At 31.5% G+C, this 24,320-nt stretch overlaps 1 protein-coding gene across 1 annotated transcript in view; it reads left to right on the forward strand.

Annotated features, from left to right (window-relative positions):
- Nucleotides 1–24,320, forward strand: part of LOC148939419 (uncharacterized) — a 353,303-nt gene that overhangs the window by 8,376 nt on the left and 320,607 nt on the right. The window lies entirely within an intron of this gene.

Consider the following 24,320-nt stretch of genomic DNA (forward strand, 5'->3'; position numbering starts at 1 on the left):
GTCTCTTTGGGCTGTTTGAGTCATTTTGGTCTGTGTTTGTTTCTTTTGTCTGTTTGTGTCTCTTAGCGGTCATGTGTGTCTCTTTGGGTTATGTGTGTCTCTTTGAGGTGTTTGAATCTTTTTGGTCTGTATGTGTCTCTTTGGGATTTGTGTGTCTCTTCGGGCTGTGTGTATTTGTAAGTAAGTAACGAGCTCTTTATTGATTTCAACTCTTGAATATACAGTACAGATACTTCATTCAAGAAACGTGATTAAACACGTTTTGAAACTACATGCTATTTGCTTGCCTTTCCTTGGCACCTTTCCAAAAGAGCGGGGAAGAAACGTGATTAAACACGTTTTGAAACTACATGCTATTTGCTTGCCTTTCCTTGGCACCTTTCCAAACGAGTGGGGATTCCCCCACTGGTTCCTACACATTGCAAAAGACACATTTCCAATGAAGATAAAAAGTTACATTTTAATTCTAAATTTTCTTAAATTCAATTCCGACCTTTCTCAAAGAGATGAAAAAATTTAAAGTTCTGTTCCAAATATTTTCCCAGAAAAGAAAAGTTCAACTTCGATTCTGAATTTTCTCAATGAAAATGAAATAAGTTATTGATCAATTCTATTTTCCTAAAATAATATAAAATTTTCCACTACAATTCAGATTATTCTCAAAGAGATGACAAAATTTAAAATATTGTTCCAAATTTTTCATAGAGGATAGAAAAATTTAAAGTTCTGTTCCGAATATTTTCCCGGAAAAGAAAAGTTCAACTTCGATTCTGAATTTTCTCAATGAAAATGAAATAAGTTATTGATCAATTCTATTTTCTCCACTTCAATTCAGATTTTTCTCAAAGAGATGAAAAAATTTAAAGTTCTGTTCCAAATATTTTCCCGGAAGAAGAAAAGTTCAACTTCGATTCTGAATTTTCTTAATGAAAATGAAATAAGTTATTGATCAATTCTATTTTCCCAAAGAAAAATTGGCATGCAATAAAAAATATTTGGCATGCAAATAGCATGTAGTTTCAAAACGTGTTTAATCACGTTTCTTGAATGAAGTATCTGTACTGTATATTCAAGAGTTGAAATCAATAAAGAGCTTGTTACTTACTTACAAATACACACAGCCCGAAGAGACACACAAATCCCAAAGAGACACATACAGACCAAAAAGATTCAAACACCTCAAAGAGACACACATAACCCAAAGAGACACACATGACCCCTAAGAGACACAAACAGTCAAAAGAAACACACACAGACCAAAATAACTCAAACAGCCCAAAGAGACATACATACCCCACAGAAACACACACATACCAAACAGACACACGCAGCCAACAGACACAAACACAGACCAAAAAGACATAAACAGTACACACACCCCCAACCAGAGCCAAAATAGATAAACCGCCCAACGAAAAACACATCCCAAAGAGACACACAAAGCCCAAAGAAACACGAACAGCCCAAAGAGACACAAATAGCCCAAAGAGACAAACACAGACCAAAAAGACTCAAACAGCCCAAAGGGACACACAAACAGACCAAAAAGACACACACAGCCCAAACAGACACGCAGCCCAAAGAGACACACACAGCCTCAAGAGACACAAACAGCTCAAAGAGACACAGACAGCCCAAAGAGAAACACAACCCAAAGAGACAAACACAGACCAAAAAGACTCAGACACCCCAAAAAGACACACAGTCCAACGAGACACACACAGCCTAAAGAGACACTCATCACAAAGAGACACCCACAGCTCAAAGAGATACATACAGCTCAAAGAGACGTACACGGCCCAAAGAGACGCACACATCCTACAGAGAGACACAAAGCCCAAAACGATGCTATTGTTACTTACTTACAATTTCTTCATAATTTAATGAAATGAATAAAACTATTCTAAAGAATAAAGACGGGTTAAGGTTAAAGATATTTATTGCTTAAACGTATTAACATATTTTTGAAAGAATTTGCTCCAAAGAGACACACAGCCTAAAGAGACACACACAGCCCAAAGAGACACACACGGACTAAAGAGACACACACAGCCCGAGGAGACATCCAAATCCCAAAGAAACACAAACAGCCCAAAGAGACACAAACACCTCAAAGAGACACACATAACCCAAAGAGACACACATGACCCCTAAGAGACACAAACAGTCAAAAGAAACAAACACAGACCAAAATGACTCAAACAGTCCAAGAGACACATACAGCTCAAAGAGATGCACACGGCCCAAAGAGACGCACACATCCAACCGAGACACGCAAACCCCAAAACGACACAAAAAGCCAAAAGAGACACACACAGACCAAAAAGATTCAAACTGCCCAAAGAGACACTCAGCCTAAAGAAACACACAAAGCCCAAAGAGACACACACACAGGCTAAAGAGACACACACAGTCCGAAGAGACGCACAAAGCCCAAGGAGAAACACACACATCCCAAAGAGACACAAACAGCCCAAAGAGACAAACACAGACCAAAAAGACTCAAACAGCCCAAAGAGACATACAAACAGACCAAAAAGACTCAAACATCACAAAGAGACACACAGCCCCAAAGGGACACACACAGCCTCAAGAGACACAAACAGCTCAAAGAGACACAGACAGCCCAAACAGAAACACAACCCAAAGAGACAAACCCCGAGCTAAAAGACTCAAACAGCCCAACGAGACCCTTACAGACCAAAAAGACTCAGACACCCCAAAAAAGACACACAGTCCAACGAGACACACACAGCCTAAAGAGACACACATCAAAAAGAGACACCCACAGCCCAAAGAGACACATACAGCTCAAAGAGACGTACATGGCCCAAAGAGATGCACACATCCAACAGAGAGACACAAAGCCCAAAACGACACAAACAGTCAAAAGAGACACACACAGTCCATAAAGATTCAAACTGCCCAAAGAAACACACAGCCTAAAGAGACACACACAGCCCAAAGAGACACACACAGGCTAAAGAGACATACACACAGTCCGAAGAGACACACAAAGCCCAAAGAGACACACACACAGCCCAAAGAGACAAAAAATGTCCATACAGACACAAACATACCAAATAGATTCAAACACCCCCAAAGAGACATACATTGCCCAAAGAGACACACATGGTCTCTAAGAGACACAACCAGCCAAAAGAAACACACACAGACCAAAATGACTCAAACAGCCCAAGAGACACATACAGCTCAAAGAGATGCACACGGCCCAAAGAGACGCACACATCCCACAGAGAGACACACACCCCAGCAAGACACAAAAAGTAAAAAGAGACACAAACAGACCATAAAGATTCAACGTCCCAAAGAGACACACAGCCTAAAGAGACACACACAGCCCAAAGAGACACACACAGGACCTAAAGACACACACATAGTCTGAAGAGAAACAAAAAGACCAAAGAGACAAACACACAGCCCAAAGAGACAAAAAATGTCCATACAGACACAAACATACCAAAAAGATTCAAACACCCCAAAAGAGACACACATTGTCCAAAGAGACACACATGGTCTCTAAGAGACACAACCAGCCAAAAGAAACACACACAGACCAAAATGACTAAAACAGCCTAAGAGACACAAACAGCTCAGAGAGATGCACACGGCCCAAAGAGACGCACACATCCCACAGAGACACACAAAGCCCAAAACGACACACAAAGCCAAAAGAGACACACACAGACCGAAAATATTCAAACTGTCCAAAGAGACACACAGCATAAAGAGACACACAAAGCCAAAAGAGACACACAAACAGGATAAATACACAAACACAGCCCTAAGATACACAAAAAGCCAAAATAGAAAAACACACACACAGCCCAAAGATAAAAACACGCCCATACAGACACATACAGACCAAAAAAAGATTCAAATGCCCCAAAGAGACACACATAGCCCAAAGAGACACACACGGTCCCTAAGAGACACAAACAACCAAAAGAAAGACACACAGATCAAAATGACACAAACAGCCCAAAGAGACACACATAGCCCAAAGAGATACACACGGTCCCTAAGAGACACAAACATCCAAAAGAAAGACACATAGATCAAAATGACACAAACAGCCCAAAGAGACACACATAGCCCAAAGAAACACAAACAGCCCAAAGAGACACAAACACCCCAAAGAGACAAACACACACCAAAAAGACTCAAACAGCCCAAAGAAACAAAAACAGATCAAAAAGACTCAAACACCCCAAAGAGACACACTGCCCAAAGAGACAAACACATCCCAAAGAAATACAAACAGCCCAAAGAGACATAAACATCCCAAAGAGATAAACACAGTTTTCTTGCCATCTACATCCCTCTTAGTATCAACTTCTTCGTATAGCATAACGTTAAACTATTTTTCTATGTTTTTTATAGCAGATATCAAGATTCTTAGCAGTTCGTAGCCATTACGAGATAGTCAGATACCTAAATTAAGGGCCTATAAATCCTTTTGTACCTACAATTTGTTTAGAATGAAGTGTTTTTTATAGCAGATATCAAGATTCTTAGCAGTTCTTAGCTATTATGAGATAGCCAGACCCCTAAATTAAGGGCCTATAAATCTTTTTGTATTTACAGGTTGTTTAGAATGAAGTGTTTTTTATAGCAGATATCAAGATTCTTAGCAGTTCGTAGCCATTACGAGATAGTCAGATACCTAAATTAAGGGCCTATAAATCTTTTTGTACCTAAAATTTGATTAGAATGAAGTGTTTTTTATAGCAGATATCAACAGTCTTAGCAGTTCGTAGCCATTACGAGATAGTCAGATACCTAAATTAAGGGCCTATAAATCTTTTTGTACCTACAATTTGTTTAGAATGAAGTGTTTTTTTTATAGCAGATACCCCCCGTGCAACTGAACCCCCCATGTAACTGAACCCCTGTATAACCGAAACCCCGTACAACTGAACCTCCGTGCTACTGAATCCTTGTGCAACTCGACCCCATTTAACTAATCCCCGTGTAACTGAATCCGCATGTAAATGAACCCTCGTGCAAGTCAACCCTCGTGCAACTCAACTCCCTCAAAACACTTTTCAGCCATTTCTTGTTAATTTTTTTTATTTCTAAATTATTTAAAATTGAAAACACTGTGCAAATCATCACTTGTGTATTATACAGTACACAATCATTCCATCTCCTCTAAGACACTTTTCAGTCATTTTTTTTTAAAATTATCCAATCACTAATTACCCCTTTTTTTTTCTCCACCTTCAAATACTCCTTTACTACCAACATACTTAGACTAAGTCATCCCTCAGTTAACACTAAGATGTAAATTGAGTAATACTTCTGACAATAACAAACCAAACCAGATTATACCCACCTAACCAGATCAAAAAAATGGCGACCAGTTTTCATTGGAATTTGTATTTTTTGCCAGAAGAAAGATCATGGATACATGTTTATTTTTTATTTTTTTTTAAACTGGTATTTTTTCAATGAAGCCCATAACACTTTGCAGAAACCCGTGAATGTAGGACTGAAAGTCCGTTCGTAGTATATCTGAATCCAATTACTAATCAAGTTAGTGTGACCACCAGCTTTCTCTCTGTTTGACCTCCAAAAAATGGGTGTCACAATAGAAAACCTGTCTGCCAAGCCATGTAGGGTTCATAGTAATAGGTGACTGACCCGTGGTAAGGCATATTACGCAATCACGACCAGTGGTACTAGATGCCTTACTACTCTCATCTGAATGGAAATTAAAAGTTCTAGTTAATTTTCTCAGAGTAAAAAAAAGATCGGAGTTCAACTAGCCCCTCCCCCCCACCACGTCTTTTGGTTTATCGGATGGATAAACCTATCCGATAAAAATTTTAGGTGACCATTTTGTTAAAAATAGTTCAAACATCAGATATTAAGACTATGGGGTCGACACAACCCTTCAGGGCCCAGGGACAGGCTTTGTGAATTATAGTCTGGGGATATACATGGTTCTTATAGAAGGGATGATCGTATGAACTTCAGAGATGGCTCATTTGATTGAAAATAGAAAGTTCTAGTTCTCTTTTAAAGAGTAAAAAGAAACCAAAGGGCGCTTAGCCCCTCACCCACGCCCTTTTTCCCCCAAACCCATTCGATAAAAACTTTCAGATAGCCACTTTGTTAAAAATAGTTCAAACATCAGATAATAAAAACTCCGAAGTTGACACAAATCCATTTTTCACTTTGATATTGTTACTTTGATACCAGTTTTAAGTAGAGAGGGGGATCCGACTCGTAACATGACCACGTGGTAGCACCATATATGGGCATAGAGTCCCTAGAGAGAACACCTGTAATGTCAGTCCGACGGGGCACCATATATGGGCATGGAATCCCCAGGGAGAACACGTTACCGAGAAATTGATTGCGTAACCTAGCCTAACCTCATGAGCTTGTGAAGAGGCACCATATCCCCTTTCGTGAATCAATAATTCCCCATAGAAACAACAAATTAATTCCCCTTTCGTGACACGTTTCATAGAAATTGATTGCGTAACCTAGCCTAACCTCATGAGCTCGTGACGGGGCACCATATCCCCTTTCTTGAATCAATAATTCCCCTTAGAAACAACAAATTAATTCCCCTTTCGTGAATCAATAATTCCCCTTAGAAACAACAAATTAATTCCCCTTTCTTAGATCAATAATTCCCCTTAGAAACAACAAATTAATTCCCCTTTCGTGACACGTTTCCGCGAAATTGGTGTTCGTCCAGGAGAGTTGTTTCCGGGCGAAGTTTATTAATGTCTGAAAGATGATGTCAAGGTCGATTGATTTGTTGGTGTTCATCCAGGAGAATTGTTTCCGGGCGAAGTTTATTAAAGTCTGACAGATGATGTCAAGGTTGATTGATTTGCTGGTGTTCATCCAGGAGAATTGTCTCCGGGCGAATGTTTTGATCTTAGAGATAAAGAGATTAACGCGGGAAAGGGTTTCCTAGGAATTTCAAATGTGACAGCGCAGAGATGTCAAAACAAAATGAACACGCTGAAATTAAGCTTAGAGATTATTTGGGCGAAACCGTTTTAGGCATTTTAGGGAATTATTTGGGCGAACCAGTTTGAGGCATTTTAGAAGATGATTTAAAAAAAAAATGTGGAATTTTTAAAATCACAACAACTGAAGGTCAGTAAATAATTCCTTTTGTTTTTTTGTTAAACACGAGGAGACACACACACAGAGACACACACACACAGAGACACACACACAGAGACACACACACAGAGACACACACACAGAGAGGTAGCACCATATACGGGCATAGAGTCCCTAGGGAGAACACCTGTGCTGTCAGTCCGACGGGGCACCATATATGGGCATGGAATCCCCAGGGAAAACAATTTTCCGAGAAATTGATTGCGTAATCTAGCCTAACCTCATGAGCTCGTGACGGGGCACAATATCCCCTTTCTTTAATCAATAATTCCCCTTAGAAACAACAAATTCATTCCCCTTTCGTGAATCAATAATTCCCCGTAGAAACAATAAATTAATTCCCCTTTCGTAGATCAATAATTCCCCTTAGAAACAACAAATTCATTCCCCTTTCGTGACACGTTTCCGAGAAATTGGTGTTCGTCCAGGAGAATTGTTTCCGGGCGAAGTTTATTAATGTCTGACAGATGATGTCAAGGTTGATTGATTTGTTGGTGTTCATCCAGGAGAGTTGTTTCCGGGCGAAGATTATTAATGTCTGACAGATGATGTCAATATTGATTGATTTGTTGGTGTTCATCCAGGAGAATTGACTCCGGGCGAATGTTTTGATCTTAGAGATGAAGAGATTAACGCGGGAAATGGTTTCCTAGGAATTTCAAATGTGACAGCGCAGGGATGTCAAAACAAAAGGAACACGCTGAAATTACGTTTAAAGATTATTTGGGCGAAACCGTTATAGGCATTTTAGGGATTATTTGGGCGAAACCGTGTTAGGCATTTTAGGGAATTATTTGGGCGAAACAGTTTGAGGCATTTTAAAAGATGATTTTAGGAAACAAAAGTGGAACTTTTAAAATCAAAACAACTGAAGGTCAGTAAATAATTACGTTGTTTTTTTGTTTTTTTTTGTTAAACACGATTGGTTGAAATAAAAGCGGAATTTTTAAAATCAAAACAACTGAAGGTCAGTAAATAATTCCGTGTTTTTTTTTTTTTAAACACGATTGGTTGAAATAAAAGCGGAACTTTTAAAATCAAAACAACTGAAGGTCAGTAAATAATTCCGTTTTTTTTTGTTAGACACGATTGGTGGAAACAAAAGCGGAACTTTTAAAATCACAACAACTGAAGGTCAATAAATGATTCCTTTGTTTTTTTGTTAAACACGATTGGCTGAAACAAAATAAGAACTTTTAAAATCGCACCAAATTAATCTCATTAAATGATTCCTTTGTTTTTTTATTTTTAAAAACTATTGTATTAAACAAGATAGTATATATTAAAGTCGACAAAACTTAAGTTAAGTAAACGATTAGTTTTTTTTTTGTTGTTAGAAACGACTGTATTAAACAAAAGCGGAACTTTTAAAAACACAACAACTGAAGGTAAGTAAATAATTCCTTTGTATTTTTTTGTTAAACACGATTGATTGAAATAAAAGCATAACTTTTATAATCACAAAAACTGAATGTCAGTAAATAATTCCTTTTTTTTTTTTTGTTAAACACGATTGGCTGAAACAAAAGCGGAAATTTTAAAATCAAAACAACTGAAGGTCAGTAAATAATTCCGTTTTTTTTTTGTTAAACACGATTGGATGAAACAAAATCAGAACTTTTAAAATCACAACAACTGAAGGTCAGTAAATGATTCCTTTGTTTTTTTTTGTTAAACACGATTAGCTGAAATAAAAGCGTAACTTTTAAAATCACAACAACTGAAGGTCAGTAAATAATTTCTTTTTTTTGTTAAACAGGATTGGCTGAAATAAAAGCAGAACTCTTAAAATCAAAACCAACTGAAGGTCAGTAAATAATTCCGTTGTTTTTTGTTAAACACGATTGGCTGAAATAAAAGCAGAACTTTTAAAATCAGAACAACTGAAGGTCAGTAAATGATTCCTTTGTTTGTTTTTTTGTTAAACACGATCGGCTGAAATAAAAGCAGAACTTTTAAAATGACAACAACTGAAGGTCAGTAAATGATTCCTTTGTTTTTTTTGTTAAACACGATTGGCTGAAATAAAAGCGGAACTTTTAAAATCACAACAACTGAAGGTCAGTAAATAATTCCTTCGTTTTTTTTTGTTAAACACGATTGGCTGAAACAAATGCGGAGCTTTTAAAATTAAAACAACTGAAGGTCAGTAAATAATTCCGTTTTTTTTTTTGTTAAACACGATTGGCTGCAATAAAAGCGGAAATCTTAAAATCACAACAACTGAAGGTCAGTAAATAATTCCTTTGTTTTTTTTTATTAAACACGATTGACTGAAACAAAAGCAGAACTTTTAAAATCATAACAACTGAAGGTCAGTAAATGATTCCTTTGTTTTTTTTTGTTAAATACGATTGGCTGAAATAAAAGCGGAACTTTTAAAATCACAACAACTGAAAGTCAGTAAATAATTCCTTTGTTTTTTTTTGTTAAACACGATTGGCTGAAACAAAAGCGGGACTTTTAAAATCAAAACAACTGAAGGTCAGTAAATAATTCCGTTGTTTTTTTGTTAAACACGATTGGCTGAAATAAAAGCGAAACTCTTAAAATCACAGCAACTAAAGGTCATTAAATAATTCCTTTTTTTTTTTTTGTTAAAAATTATTGTTTGAAATAAAAGCGTAACTTTTAAAATCACAACAACTTAAGGTCATTAAATAATTTCGTTGTTTTTTTTGTTAAACATGATTGGTTGAAACAAAAGCGGAGCTTTTAAAATCACAACAACTGAAGGTCAGTAAATGATTCCGTTTTTTTTTTGTTAAACACGATTGGCTGAAAAAAAAGCGGAAATTTTAAAATCACAGCAACTGAAGAACAGTAAATAATTCCTTTGTTTTTTTGTTAAACACGATTGACTGAAACAAAAGCAGAACTTTTAAAATCACAACAACTGAAGGTCATTAAATAATTCCTTTATTTTTTTTTTGTTAAACACGATTGGCTTAAACAAAAGCGTAACTATTAAAATCACAACTGAAGGTCATTAAATAATTCCGTTGTTTTTTTTTGTTAAACACGCTTGGTTGAAATAAAAGCGGAAATTTTAAAATCACAACAACTGAAGGTCAGTAAATAATTCCTTTTTTTTTGTTAAACACGATTGGCTTAAACAAAAGCGTAAATTTTAAAATAAGAAAAACTTATTTTAATTAAATAATTCCTTTGTTTTTTTTGTTAAACACGATTGGCTGAAACAAAAGCGGAACTTTTAAAATCACCACAACTGAAGGTCAGTAAATAATTCCTTTTTTTTTTAAACACGATTGGCTGAAATAAAAGCAGAACTTTTAAAATCACAACAACTGAAGAACAGTAAATAATTCCTTTGTTTTTTTGTTAAACACGATTGACTGAAACAAAAGCAGAACTTTTAAAATCACAACAACTGAATTTAATTAAATAATTCCTTTATTTTTTTTTTGTTAAACACGATTGGCTGAAAAAAAAGCGGAACTCTTAAAATCACAACTGAAGGTCAGTAAATAATCCAGTTTTTTTTTTTTTTTAAACACGATTGGCTTAAATAAAACCGGAACTTTTAAAATCACAACAACTCAAGGTCAGTAAATAATTCCTTTTGTTTTTTTTTGTTAAACACGACTTGCTTAAATAAAAGCAGAACTTTTAAAATCACAAAAACTGATGGTAATTAAATAATTCCTTTTTTTTGTTAAACAAGATTGACTGAAATAAAAGCGGAACTCTTAAAATCACAACAACTGAAGGTCAGTAAATAATTCCTTTGTTTTTTTTGTTAAACACGATTGGTTGAAATAAAAGCGGAACTTTTAAAATCACAACAACTGAAGGTCAGTAAATAATTCGTTTGTTTTTTTTGTTAAACACGATTGGCTGAAACAAAAGCGGAACTTTTAAAATCAAAACAACTGAAGGTCAGTAAATAATTCCTTTTTTTTTTAAACACGATTGGCTTAAATAAAAGCGTAACTTTTAAATTCACAACAACTGAAGGTCATTAAATGATTCATTTTTTTTTTTTTTTTTAAACACGATTGGCTTAAATAAAAGCGGAACTTTTAAATTCACAACAACTGAAGGTCAGTAAATGATTCCTTCTTTTTTTTTTGTTAAACACGGTTGGCTGAAACAAAAGCGGAGCTTTTAAAATTAAAACAACTGAAGGTCAGTAAATAGTTCCGTTGTTTTTTTTTTTTTTAAAAACGATGGGATGAAATAAAAGCGTAATTTTTAAAAAAACAACAACTGAAGGTCAGTAAATAATTCCTTTGTTTTTATTTTGTTAAACACGATTGGCTGAAACAAAAGCGGAACTTTTAAAATCACAACAACTGAAGGTCAGTAAATGATTCTCTTGTTTTTTTTTGTTAAACACGATTGGCTGAAATAAAAGCAGAACTTTTAAAATCACAACAACTGAAAGTCAGTAAATAATTCCTTTGTTTTTTTTGTTAAACACGATTGGCTGAAACAAAAGCGGGACTTTTAAAATCAAAAACAACTGAAGGTCAGTAAATAATTCCGTTGTTTTTTTTTGTTAAACACGATTGGTTGAAATGAAAGCGGACCTCTTAAAACCACAACAACTGAAGGTCAATAAATAATTCCTTTGTTTTTTTTGTTAAACACGATTGGTTGAAATAAAAGCCGAACTTTTAAAATCGCAACAACTGAAGGTCAGTAAATAATTCCGTTTTTTTTTTTTTGTTAAACATGATTGGTTGAAAAAAAAGTGGAACTTTTAAAATCACAACAACTGAAGGTAAATACATAATTCCGTTGATTTTTTTTGTTAAACACTATTGGCTGAAACAAAAGCGGAACTTTTAAAATCACAGCAACTGAAGGTCAGTAAGTAATTCCTTTTTTTTTTTTTTAAAGAAAGTTTGGCTTAAACAAAATAATAAATTTTAAAATCACAACAACTGAAGGTCATTAAATAATTCCTTTTTTTTTGTTAAGAACTATTTGCTTAAACATAAGCTTAACTCTTAAAAACAAAGCAACTGATAGTCATTAAACTATCCCGTTGTTTTTTTTTTGTTGAAAACTCTTGGCTTAATTAAAACCAGAACCTTCAATATCACAACAACTTATTGTCAGCAAAAGCTTCCTATTGTTTTTTTTGTTAAAATTGATTGGCTGAAACAAAAGAGGACTTTTTAAAATCACAACAACTGAAAGTCAGTAAATAATTCCTTTTTTTTTGTTAAAAACGATTGGCTGAAATAAAAGAGGAACTTTTAAAATCACAACAACTGATGGTCAGTAAATAATTACTTTGTTTTTTTTTGTGAAGCACGATTGGCTGAAATAAAAGCGTAACTTTTAAAATCACAACAACTGAAGGTCAGTAAATAATTCCTTTTTTTTGTTAAACAGGATTGGCGGAAATAAAAGCAGAACTTTTAAAATCAAAACCAACTGAAGGTCAGTAAATAATTCCGTTGTTTTTTGTTAAACACGATTGGCTAAAATAAAAGCAGAACTTTTAAAAACACAACAACTGAAGGTCAGTAAATTTTTCCTTTGTTTTTTTTTTGTTAAACACGATTGGCTGAAATAAAAGCGGAACTTTTAAAATCACAACAACTGAAGGTCAGTAAATAATTCCTTCGTTTTTTTTTGTTAAACACTATTGGCTGAAAAAAAAGCGGAAATTTTAAAATTAAAACAACTGAAGGTCAGTAAATAATTCCGCTGTTTTTTTTTGTTAAACACGATTGGCTGAAACAAAAGCGGAACTATTAAAATCACAACAACTGAAGTCAGTAAATAATTACTTTGTTTTTTTTGTTAAAAATGATTGGCTGAAACAACAACAGAACTTGTAAAATCACAACAACTGAAGGTCAGTAAATAATTCCTTTGTTTTTTGTTAAAAACGATTGGCTGAAACAAAAGCGGGACTTTTAAAATCAAAACAACTGAAGGTGAGTAAATAATTCGGTTGTTTTTTGTTAAACACGATTGGCTGAAACAAAAGCGGAAATTTTAAAATTACAACAACTGAATAACAGTTAATAATTCCTTTTTTTTTTTTTTAAGAAAGATTGACTTAAACATAAGCATAACTTTTAAAATCAAAACAACTTAATTTCATTAAATAATTCCTTTATTTTTTTTTTGTTAAAAACGATTGGCTTAAAAAAAAGCGGAACTCTTAAAATCACAACGTAAGGTCAGGAAATAATTCCGTTGTTTTTTTTTTGTTAAACACGCTTGGTTTAAATAAAAGCGGAACTTTTAAAATCACAACAACTGAAGGTAATTAAATAATTCCTTTTTTTTTTTTTGTCAAACACGATTGGCTGAAATAAAAGCGGAACTTTTAAAATCACAACAACTGAAGGTCAGTAAATAATTCCTTTTTTTTGTTAAACAAGATTGACTGAAACAAAAGCGGAACTTTTAAAATCAGAACAACTGAAGGTCAGTAAATAATTCCTTTGTTTTTTAAACACGATTGGCTGAAATAAAAGCATAACTTATAAAATCAAAACAACTTAAGGTCATTAAATTATTCCTTTGTTTTTTTTGTTAAACACGTTGGGCTTAAAAAAAAGCTGAAATGTTAAAATCACAACAACTGAAGGTCAGTAAATAATTCATTATTTTTTTTTTTTTAAAAACGGTTGGCTTAAAAAAAAGCTGAGATTTTGAAATAAAAAAAAATGATGGTCAGTAAATGTTTCCGTTGTTTTTTTTTTTGTTTAAAAACGTTTGGCTGAAATAAAAGCGGAAATTTTAAAAAAACAACAACTGAAGGTCAGTAAATAATTCCTTTTTTTTTATTTTTTTAAAAAAGATTGGCTGAAACAAAAGCGGAACTTTTAAAATCAAAACAACTGAAGGTCAGTAAATAATTCTTTTGTTTTTTTTTTAAACACGATTGCCTTAAATAAAAGCGGAACTCTTAAAATCACAACAACTGAAAGTCATTAAATAATTCCTTTGTTTTTTTTGTTAAACACGATTGGTTGAAATAAAAGCGGAACTTTTAAAATCACAACAACTGAAGGTCAGTAAATAATTCCGTTGTTTTTTTTTTGTTAAACATGATTGGTTGAAACAAAAGTGGAACTTTTAAAATCACAACAACTGAAGGTCAATAAATAATTCCGTTGATTTTTTTTGTTAAACACGATTGGCTGAAACAAAAGCGGAACTTTTAAAATCACAGCAACTGAAGGTCAGTAAATAATTCCTTTGTTTTTTTTTTTTAAACACAATTGACTGAACAAAAATCAGAACTTTTAAAATCACAACAACTTAAGTTCATTAAATAATTCCTTTTTTTTTTGTTAAAAACGAGTGTCTTAAACAAAAGCTGAACTATTAAAATCACAAATGAAGTTCATTAAATAATTCCGTTGTTTTTTTTTTTTTTAAAACCGTTTGGTTGAAAAAAAATCTTAACTTTTAAAATCACAACAACTTAAGTTCTTTAATTACTTCTTTTTGTTTTTTTTGTTAAACACGTTTAGCTTAAATAAAAGCGGAACTTTTAAAATCACAATAACTGAAGGTCAGTAAATAATTCATTTTTTTTGTTAAACACGATTGGCTGAAACAAAAGAGGAAATTTTAAAATCACAACAACTGATGGTCAGTAAATGATTACTTTGTTTTTTTTTGTGAAGCACGATTGGCTGAAAAAAAAGCGTAACTTTTAAAATAACAACAACTGAAGGTCAGTAAATAAATACTTTTTTTTGTTAAACAGGATTGGCGGAAATAAAAGCAGAACTTTTAAAATCAAAACCAACTGAAGGTCATTAAATAATTCCGTTGTTTTTTGTTAAACACGATTGGCTGAAATAAAAGCAGAACTTTTAAAATCAGAACAACTGAAGGTCAGTAAATGTCTCCTTTGTTTTTTTTGTTAAACACGATTGGCTGAAATAAAAGCGGAACTTTTAAAATCACAACAACTGAAGGTCAGTAAATAATTCCTTCTTTTTTTTTTGTTAAACACGATTGGATTAAAAAAAAGTGGAAATTTTAAAATCAAAACAACTGAAGGTAATTAAATAATTCCGTTTTTTTTTTTGTTAAAAACGATTGGATGAAACAAAAGCGGAACTATTAAAATCACAACAACTGAAGGTCAGTAAATAATTCCTTTGTTTTTTTTATTAAACACTATTGGCTGAAAAAACAGCGGAACTTTTAAAATCAAAACAACTTAAGGTCAGTAAATAATTCATTTTTTTTTTCTTTCAAACACGATTTGCTTAAATAAAAGCGGAACTTTTAAAACCACAACAACTGAAGGCCAGTAAATAATTCCTTTGTTTTTTTTGTTAAACACGATTGGCTGAAACAAAAGCGGGACTTTTAAAATCAAAACAACTGAAGGTGAGTAAATAATTCCGTTGTTTTTTTTGTTAAACACGATTGGCTGAAATAAACGCGAAACCCTTAAAATCACAGCAACTGAAGGTCAGTAAATAATTCCTTTGTTTTTTTTGTTAAACACGATTGTTTGAAATAAAAGCGGAACTTTTAAAATCACAACAACTGAAGGTCAGTAAATAATTCCGTTGTTTTTTTTGTTGCTTTTTTTAGCTTTTAAAATTAAAACAACTGAAGGTCAGTAAATAGTTCCGTTGTTTTTTGTTTTGTTAAACACGATTGGCTTAAATAAAAGCGGAACTTTTAAAAAAAAAACAACTGAAGGTCAGTAAATAATTCCTTTGTTTTTTTTTTGTTAAACACGATTGGCTGAAACAAAAGCGGAACTTTTAAAATCCCAACAACTGAAGGTCAGTAAATGATTCTTTTGTTTTTTTTTGTTAAACACGATTGGCTGAAATAAAAGCAGAACTTTTAAAATCACAACAACTGAAGGTCAGTAAATAATTCCTTTGTTTTTTTTTGTTAAAGACGATTGGCTGAAACAAAAGTGGGACTTTTAAAATCAAAACAACTGAAGGTCAGTAAATAATTACATTGTTTTTTTGTTAAACACGATTGGCTGAAATAAAAGTTGAACTCTTAAAATCACAACAACTGAAAGTCATTAAATAGTTTCTATGTTTTTTTTTTTAAACACGATTGGTTTGAAATAAAAGCGGTACTTTTAATATAACAACAAATGAAGGTTAGTAAATAATTCCGTTGTTTTTTTTTGTTAAACATGATTGGTTGAAATAAAAGTGGAACTTTTAAAATCACAACAACTGAAGGTCAATACATAATTCCGTTGATTTTTTTTGTTAAACACTATTGGCTGAAACAAAAGCGGAACTTTTAAAATCACAGCAACTGAAGGTCAGTAAGTAATTCCTTTGTTTTTTTTGTTAAACACATTTGACTGAAACAAAAGCAGAACTTTTAAAATCACAACAACTGAAGGTCAGTAAATAATTCCTTTTTTTTTTTTTAAACACGATTGGCTTAAACAAAAGCGGAACTCTTAAAATCACAACTGAAGGTCAGTAAATAATTCCGTTTTTTTTTTTTTGTTAAACACGATTAGTTGAAATAAAAGCGGAACTTTTAAAATCACAACAACTGAAGGTCAGTAAATGATTCTTTTTGTTTTTTTTTGTTAAACACGATTGGCTGAAATAAAAGCGGAACTTTTAAAATCGCAACAATTGAAGGTCAGTAAATAATTCCTTTTTTTTGTTAAACACGATTGACTGAAACAAAAGAAGAAATTTTAAAATCACAACAACTGATGGTCAGTAAATGATTACTTTGTTTTTTTTTTGTGAAGCACGATTGGCTGAAATAAAAGCGTAACTTTTAAAATCACAACAACTGAAGGTCAGTAAATAATTCCTTCGTTTTTTTTTTAAATAATTCCTTTTTTTGTTAAACAGGATTGGCTGAAATAAAAGCAGAACTTTTAAAATCAAAACCAACTGAAGGTCAGTAAATAATTCCGTTGTTTTTTGTTAAACACGATTGGCTGAAATAAAAGCAGAACTTTTAAAATCACAACAACTGAAGTTCTGTAAATGTCTCCTTTGTTTTTTTTTGTTAAACACGATTGGCTGAAACAAAAGCGTAACTTTTAAAATCACAACAACTGAAGTTCAGTAAATAATTCCTTCGTTTTTTTTTTGTTAAAACCGATTGGCTGAAAAAAAAGCCGGGCTCTTAAAATTACAACAACTGACGGTCAGTAAATAATTCGGTTTTTTTTTTTTGTTAAACACGATTGGCTGAAATAAAAGCGGAACTCTTAAAATAACAACAACTGAAGGTCAGTAAATAATTACTTTGTTTTTTTTGTTAAAAATGATTGGCTGAAAAAAAAGCGTAACTTTTAAAATCACAACAACTGAAGGTCAGTAAATAATTCCTTTGTTTTTTCTGTCAAACACGATTTGCTGAAATAAAAGCGGAACTTTTAAAACCACAACAACTGAAGGCCAGTAAATAATTCTTTTGTTTTTTTTGTTAAACACGATTGGCTGAAAAAAAAGCGGGACTTTTAAAATAAAAACAACTGAAGGGGATTAAATAATTCCGTTGTTTTTTTGTTAAACACGATTGGATGAAATAAAAGCGAAAACCTTAAAATCACAGCAACTGAAGGTCAGTAAATAATTCCTTTGTTTTTTTTTTTAAAACACGATTGTTTGAAATAAAAGCGGAACTTAAAAATCACAACAACTGAAGGTCAGTAAATAATTCCTTTGTTTTTTTTGTTAAACATGATTGGTTGAAACAAAAGCGGAACTTTTAAAATCACAACAACTGAAGGTCAGTAAATAATTCCGTTATTTTTTTTTGTTAAACATGATTGGCTGAAACAAAAGCGGAACTTTTAAAATCGCAGCAACTGAAGGTCAGTAAATAATTCCTTTGTTTTTTTTTGTTAAACACGATTGGCTGAAACAAAAGCGGAACTCTTAAAATCACAACTGAAGGTCAGTAAATAATCCCGTTGCTTTTTTTTGTTAAACAAGATTGGTTGAAATAAAAGCGGAACTTTTAAAATAACAACAACTGAAGGTCAGTAGATAATTACGTTGTTTTCTTTTTTAAACACTATTGGCTGAAACAAAAGCATAACTTTTAAAATCACAACAACTGAAGGTCAGTAAATAATTCCTTCGTTTTTTTTTTGTTAAACAATATTGGCTTAAAAAAAAGCGTAACCTTTAAAATAAAAAAAACTCATGGTCATTGAATAATTCTTTTTTTTTTTTTTTTTAAAAACTATTGGTTTAAATAGCAGCGGAACTCTTAAAATCAAAACAACTGAAGGTAATTAACTGATTCCTTTGTTTTTTTTTGTAAACATGATTGGCTGAAATAAAAGCAGAACTTTTAAAATCACAACAACTGAAAGTCAGTAAATAATTCCTTTGTTTTTTTTGTTAAACACGATTGGCTGAAACAAAAGCGGGACTTTTAAAATCAAAACAACTGAAGGTCAGTAAATAATTCGGTTTTTTTTTGTTAAACACGATTGGCTGAAACAAAAGCGGAACTTTTAAAATCGCAGCAACTGAAGAACAGTGAATAATTCCTTTGTTTTTTTGTTAAACAAAATTGACTGAAACAAAAGCAGAACTTTTAAAATCGCAGCAACTGAAGGTCAGTAAATAATTCCTTTATTTTTTTTTTGTTAAACACGATTGGTTTAAATAAAAGCCGAAATCTTAAAATCAAATCAACTGAAAGCTAGTAAATAATCCCTTTGTTTTTTTTTTTAAAAAAGCTGAGTTGAAATAAAAGTGTAACTTTTAAAATCACAACAACGTAAGGTCAGTAAATAATTCCTTTTTTTTTTTTTTGTTAAAAACCATTTGCTGAAAAAAAAGCTGAAATTTTAAAATCACAACAACTGAAGGTCAGTAAATAATTCTTTTTTTTTGTTAAACAAGATTGACTGAAACAAAAGCGGAACTTTTCAAATCAGAACAACTGAAGGTCAGTAAATAATTCCTTTGTTTTTTAAACACGATTGGCTTAAATAAAACCAGAAATCTTAAAATCAAAACAAATTAATTTCATTAAATGATTCCTTTGTTTTTTTTGTTAAACACGATTGGATGAAAAAAAAGCTGAAATCTTAAAATCACAAAAACTGAAGTTCAGTAAATGATTCCTTCGTTTTTTTTTGTTAAAAACGGTTGGCTGAAATAAAAGCGGAACTTTTAAAATTAAAACAACTGAAGTTCATTAAATAGTTCCGTTGTTTTTTGTTTTGTTAAACACGATTTGATTAAATAAAAGCGGAATTTTTAAAAAAAAAAAAAAAGAAGGTCAGTAAATAATTACTTTTTTTTTTTTTTTTTAAAAAAGATTGGCTGAAACAAAAGCGGAACTTTTAAAATCAAAACCACTGAAGGTCAGTAAATGATTCTGTTGTTTTTTTGTTAAACACGATTGGCTGAAATAAAAGCGGAACTCTTAAAATCACAACAACTGAAGGTCAGTAAATAATTCCTTTGTTTTTTTGTTAAACACGATTGGTTGAAATAAAAGCGTAACTTTTAAAATCAAAACAACTGAAGGTCAGTAAATAATTCCGTTGTTTTTTTTGTTAAACAAGATTGGCTGAAATAAAAGCGGAACTCTTAAAATCACAACAACTGAAGGTCAGTAAATAATTCCTTTGTTTTTTTTTGTTAAACACGATTGGCTGAAATAAAAGCAGAACTTTTAAAATCACAACAACTGAAGGTCAGTAAATAATTCCTTTGTTTTTTTTGTTAAACACGATTGGCTGAAACAAAAGCGGGACTTTTAAAATCAAAACAACTGAAGGTCAGTAAATAATTCAGTTGTTTTTTGTTAAACACGATTGGCTGAAATAAAAGCGGAAATTTTAAAATCGCAGCAACTGAAGAACATTTAATAATTCATTTTTTTTTTTGTTAAAAAAAATTGACTTAAAAAAAAGCATAACTTTTAAAATCAAAAAAACTTAATGTAATTAAATATTTAATTTTTTTTTTTTTTGTTAAACACGATTGGATTAAAAAAAAGCTTAAATATTAAAATCACAACTCATGTTAATGAAATAATTACTTTTTTTTTTTTTTTTTAAAAACGATTGGCTTAAATAAAAGAGGAAATTTTAAAATCACAAAAACTGAAGGTCATTAAATAATTCCTTTTGTTTTTTTTTGTTCAACAATATTTGCTGAAACAAAAGCGTAAATCTTAAAATCACAACAACTGAAGGTCAGTAAATAATTCTTTTTTTTTTTTAAACATGATTAACTGAAATAAAAGCGGAACTTTTCAAATCAGAACAACTGAAGGTCAGTAAATAATTCCTTTGTTTTTTAAACACGATTGGATGAAACAAAAGCAGAACTTTTAAAATCACAAAAACTGAAGGTCAGTAAATAATTCCTTTGTTTTTTTTGTTAAACACGATTGGCTGAAATAAAAGAGGAACTTTTAAAATCACAAAAACTGAAGGTCAGTAAATAATTCCTTCGTTTTTTTTTGTTAAACACGGTTGACTGAAACAAAAGCGGAGCTTTTAAAAATAAAACAACTGAAGGTCAGTAAATAGTTCCGTTGTTTTTTGTTTTGTTAAACACGATTGGCTGAAATAAAAGCGGAACTTTTAAAAAAACAACAACTGAAGGTCAGTAAATAATTCCTTTGTTTTTATTTTGTTAAACACGATTGGCTGAAACAAAAGCGGGACTTTTAAAATCAAAACCACTGAAGGTCAGTAAATAATTCCGTTGTTTTTTTGTTAAACACGATTGGTTGAAATAAAAGCGGAACTTTTAAAATCACAACAACTGAAGGTCAGTAAATAATTCCGTTGTTTTTTTTGTTAAACATGATTGGTTGAAACAAAAGTGGAACTTTTAAAATAACAACAACTGAAGGTCAATAAATAATTCCGTTGATTTTTTTTGTTAAACACGATTTGCTGAAACAAAAGCAGAACTTTTAAAATCACAGCAACTGAAGGTCATTAAATAATTCCTTTGTTTTTTTTGTTAAACACAATTGACTGAAACAAAAGCAGAACTTTTAAAATCACAACAAATGAAGGTCAGTAAATAATTCCTTTTTTTTTGTTAAAAACTTTGGGTTTAAACTTAATTGTACCTCTTAAAATAACAACAACTGAAGTTCATTAAATGATTCCTTTGTTTTTTTTTGTTATACAAGTTTTTCTTAAACAAAATCGTGAATCTTAAAATAGCAACAACTGAAGGTCAGTAAATACTTCCTTTTGTTTTTTTTGTTAAACACGATTGGCTGAAATAAAAGCGGAACTTTTAAAATCACAACAACTGAAGGTCAGTAAATAATTCCTTTTTTTTGTTAAACACGATTGACTGAAACAAAAGCAGAACTTTTAAAATCACAACAACTGAAGGTCAGTAAATGATTACTTTGTTTTTTTTTGTGAAGCACGATTGGCTGAAATAAAAGCGTAACTTTTAAAATCACAACAACTGAAGGTCAGTAAATAATTCCTTTTTTTGTTAAACAGGATTGTCTGAAATAAAATCAGAACTTTTAAAATCAAAACCAACTGAAGGTCAGTAAATAATTCCGTTGTTTTTTGTTAAACACGATTGGCTGAAATAAAAGCAGAACTTTTAAAATCAGAACAACTGAAGGTCAGTAAATGTCTCCTTTGTTTTTTTTTTTAAACACGATTGGCTGAAATAAAAGCGGAACTTTTAAAATCACAACAACTGAAGGTCAGTAAATAATTCCTTCGTTTTTTTTGTTAAACACGATTGGCTGAAACAAAAGAGGAACTTTTAAAATTAAAACAACTGAAGGTCAGTAAATAATTCCTTTGTTTTTTTTTAAACACGATTGGCTGAAACAAAAGCATAACTTTTAAAATCACAACAACTGACGGTCATTAAATAATTCCTTTGTTTTTTTTGTTAAACAGTATTGGTTGAAAAAAAACCATAACTATTAAAATCACAACAACTGAAGTTCAGTAAATAATTTCGTTTTTGTATTTTTTTAATAACGATTTGCTTCAAAAAAAGAGTAACTTTTAAAATCACAACAAAACGGAACTCTTAAAATCACAACAACTGAAGGTCAGTAAATAATTCCTTCGTTTTTTTTTTTTTAAACACGATTGGCTGAAACAAAAGCGGAACCTTTAAAATTAAAACAACTGAAGGTCAGTAAATAATTCCGTTGTTTTTTTTTTGTTAAACACGATTGGCTGAAAAAAAAGCAGAACTTTTAAAATCACAAAAACTGAAGGTCAGTAAATGATTCCTTTGTTTTTTTTGTTAAACACGATTGGCTAAAATAAAAGCGGAACTCTTAAAATCACAACAACTGAAGGTCAGTAAATAATTCTGTTGTTTTTTTGTTAAACACGATTGGTTGAAATAAAAGCGTAACTCTTAAAATAACAAAAACTGAAGGTCAGTAAATGATTCCTTTGTTTTTTTTTGTCTAACACGATTCTCTGAAACAAAAGCGTAACTTTTAAAATCACAAAAACTGAAGGTCAGTAAATTATTCGTTTTTTTTCTTTATACGCGATTGGTTTAAACAAAAGCGGAACTTTTAAAATCGCAACAACTGAAGGTCAGTAAATAATTCATTTTTTTTGTTAAACACGATGGGCTGAAATAAAAGCAGAACTTTTAAAATAACACCTTAATTTAATAAAATAATTCAGTTGTTTTTTTCTTAAACAGTATGGGTTTAAACAAAAGATTAACATTTAAGAACAAAACACCAGCATGTCATTAAATAATCCCGTTGTTTTTTTTTGTTTGACACGAGACTATAAAATAAAAGTAGAACTCTTCAAATCAAAACAACTGAAGGTCAGAACATAATTCCGGTGTTTTTTTTTGTAAAACAAGATTGATTGAAATAAAAGCGGAACTTTTAAAATCACAACAACTGAAGGTCAGTATATGATTCCTTTGTTGTTTTTGTTAAACACGAATAGCTGAAATAAAAGCGGAATAACAACTGAAGGTCATTAAATGTCTCCTTTGTTTTTTTTTGTTAAAAACGATTGGATGAAATAAAATCGGAACTTTTAAAAACAAAACAAATGAAAGAAATTAAATAATACCTTCGTTTTTTTTTTGTTAAAAACTGTTGGATTAAACAAAAGTCTAAACTTTAAAATCACATAAACTGAAGGTCAGTAAATAATTCCGTTGTTTTTTTTTGTTAATCACGATTGGTTGAAACAAAAGCGGAACTCCTAAAATCACAACAAATGAAGGTCAGTAGATAATTCCTTTGTTTTTTTTGTTAAACACGATTGGCTGAAATAAAAGCGGAACTTTCAAAATCACAAAAAATGAAGGTCAGTAAATAATTCCTTTGTTTTTTTTGTTAAACACGATTTGCTTAAATAAAATCGGAACTTTTAAAATCACAACAACTGAAGGTCAGTAAATAATTTCTTTGTTTTTTTGTTAAACACGATTGGCTGAAAAAAAGCGGAACTTTTAAAATAAAAACAACTGAAGGGGATTAAATACTACCTTTTTTTTTTTTTTAAACACGATTGTATTAAATAAAAGCAAAAATCTTAAAATCACAGCAACTAAAGGTCAGTAAATAATTCCTTTGTTTTTTTTGTTAAACACTATTGTTTGAAATAAAAGCGGAACTTAAAAATAACAACAACTGAAGGTCAGTAAATAATTCCGTTGTTTTTTTTGTTAAACATGATTGGTTGAAAAAAAAGCGGAACTTTTAAAATCACAACAACTGAAGGTCAGTAAATAATTCCGTTGTTTTTTTTGTTAAACACGATTGGCTGAAACAAAAGCGATTGGCTGAAATAAAATTGGCTGAATCGAAACACGATTGGCTGAAATAAAAGGGGAACTCTTAAAATCACAACAACTCAAGGTCAGTAAATAATTGCTTTTTTTTTGTTAAACACGATTGGTTGAAACAAAAGCGGAACTTTTAAAATCACAACAACTGAAGGTCAGTAAATAATTCCGTTTGTTTTTGTTAAACACGATTGGTTGAAATAAAAGCGGAACGAACTTTTAAAGTCACAACTGAAGGTCAGTAAATAATTCCATTGTTTGTTTTTTTTAAACACGATTGGCTGAAACAAAAGCGGAACTCTTAAAATCACAAAAACTGATGTTTATTAAATAATTCCTTTTTTTTTTTTTTTAAACACTTTTGGATTAAATAAAAGCGTAACTTTTAAAATCACAACAACTGAAGTTCAGTAA

The sequence above is a fragment of the Artemia sp. Qi Xiang Cuo genome, chromosome 21, assembly GCF_049724085.1.
Source record: "Artemia sp. Qi Xiang Cuo chromosome 21, ASM4972408v1, whole genome shotgun sequence".
NCBI classification, from domain to species: domain Eukaryota; kingdom Metazoa; phylum Arthropoda; class Branchiopoda; order Anostraca; family Artemiidae; genus Artemia; species Artemia sp. Qi Xiang Cuo.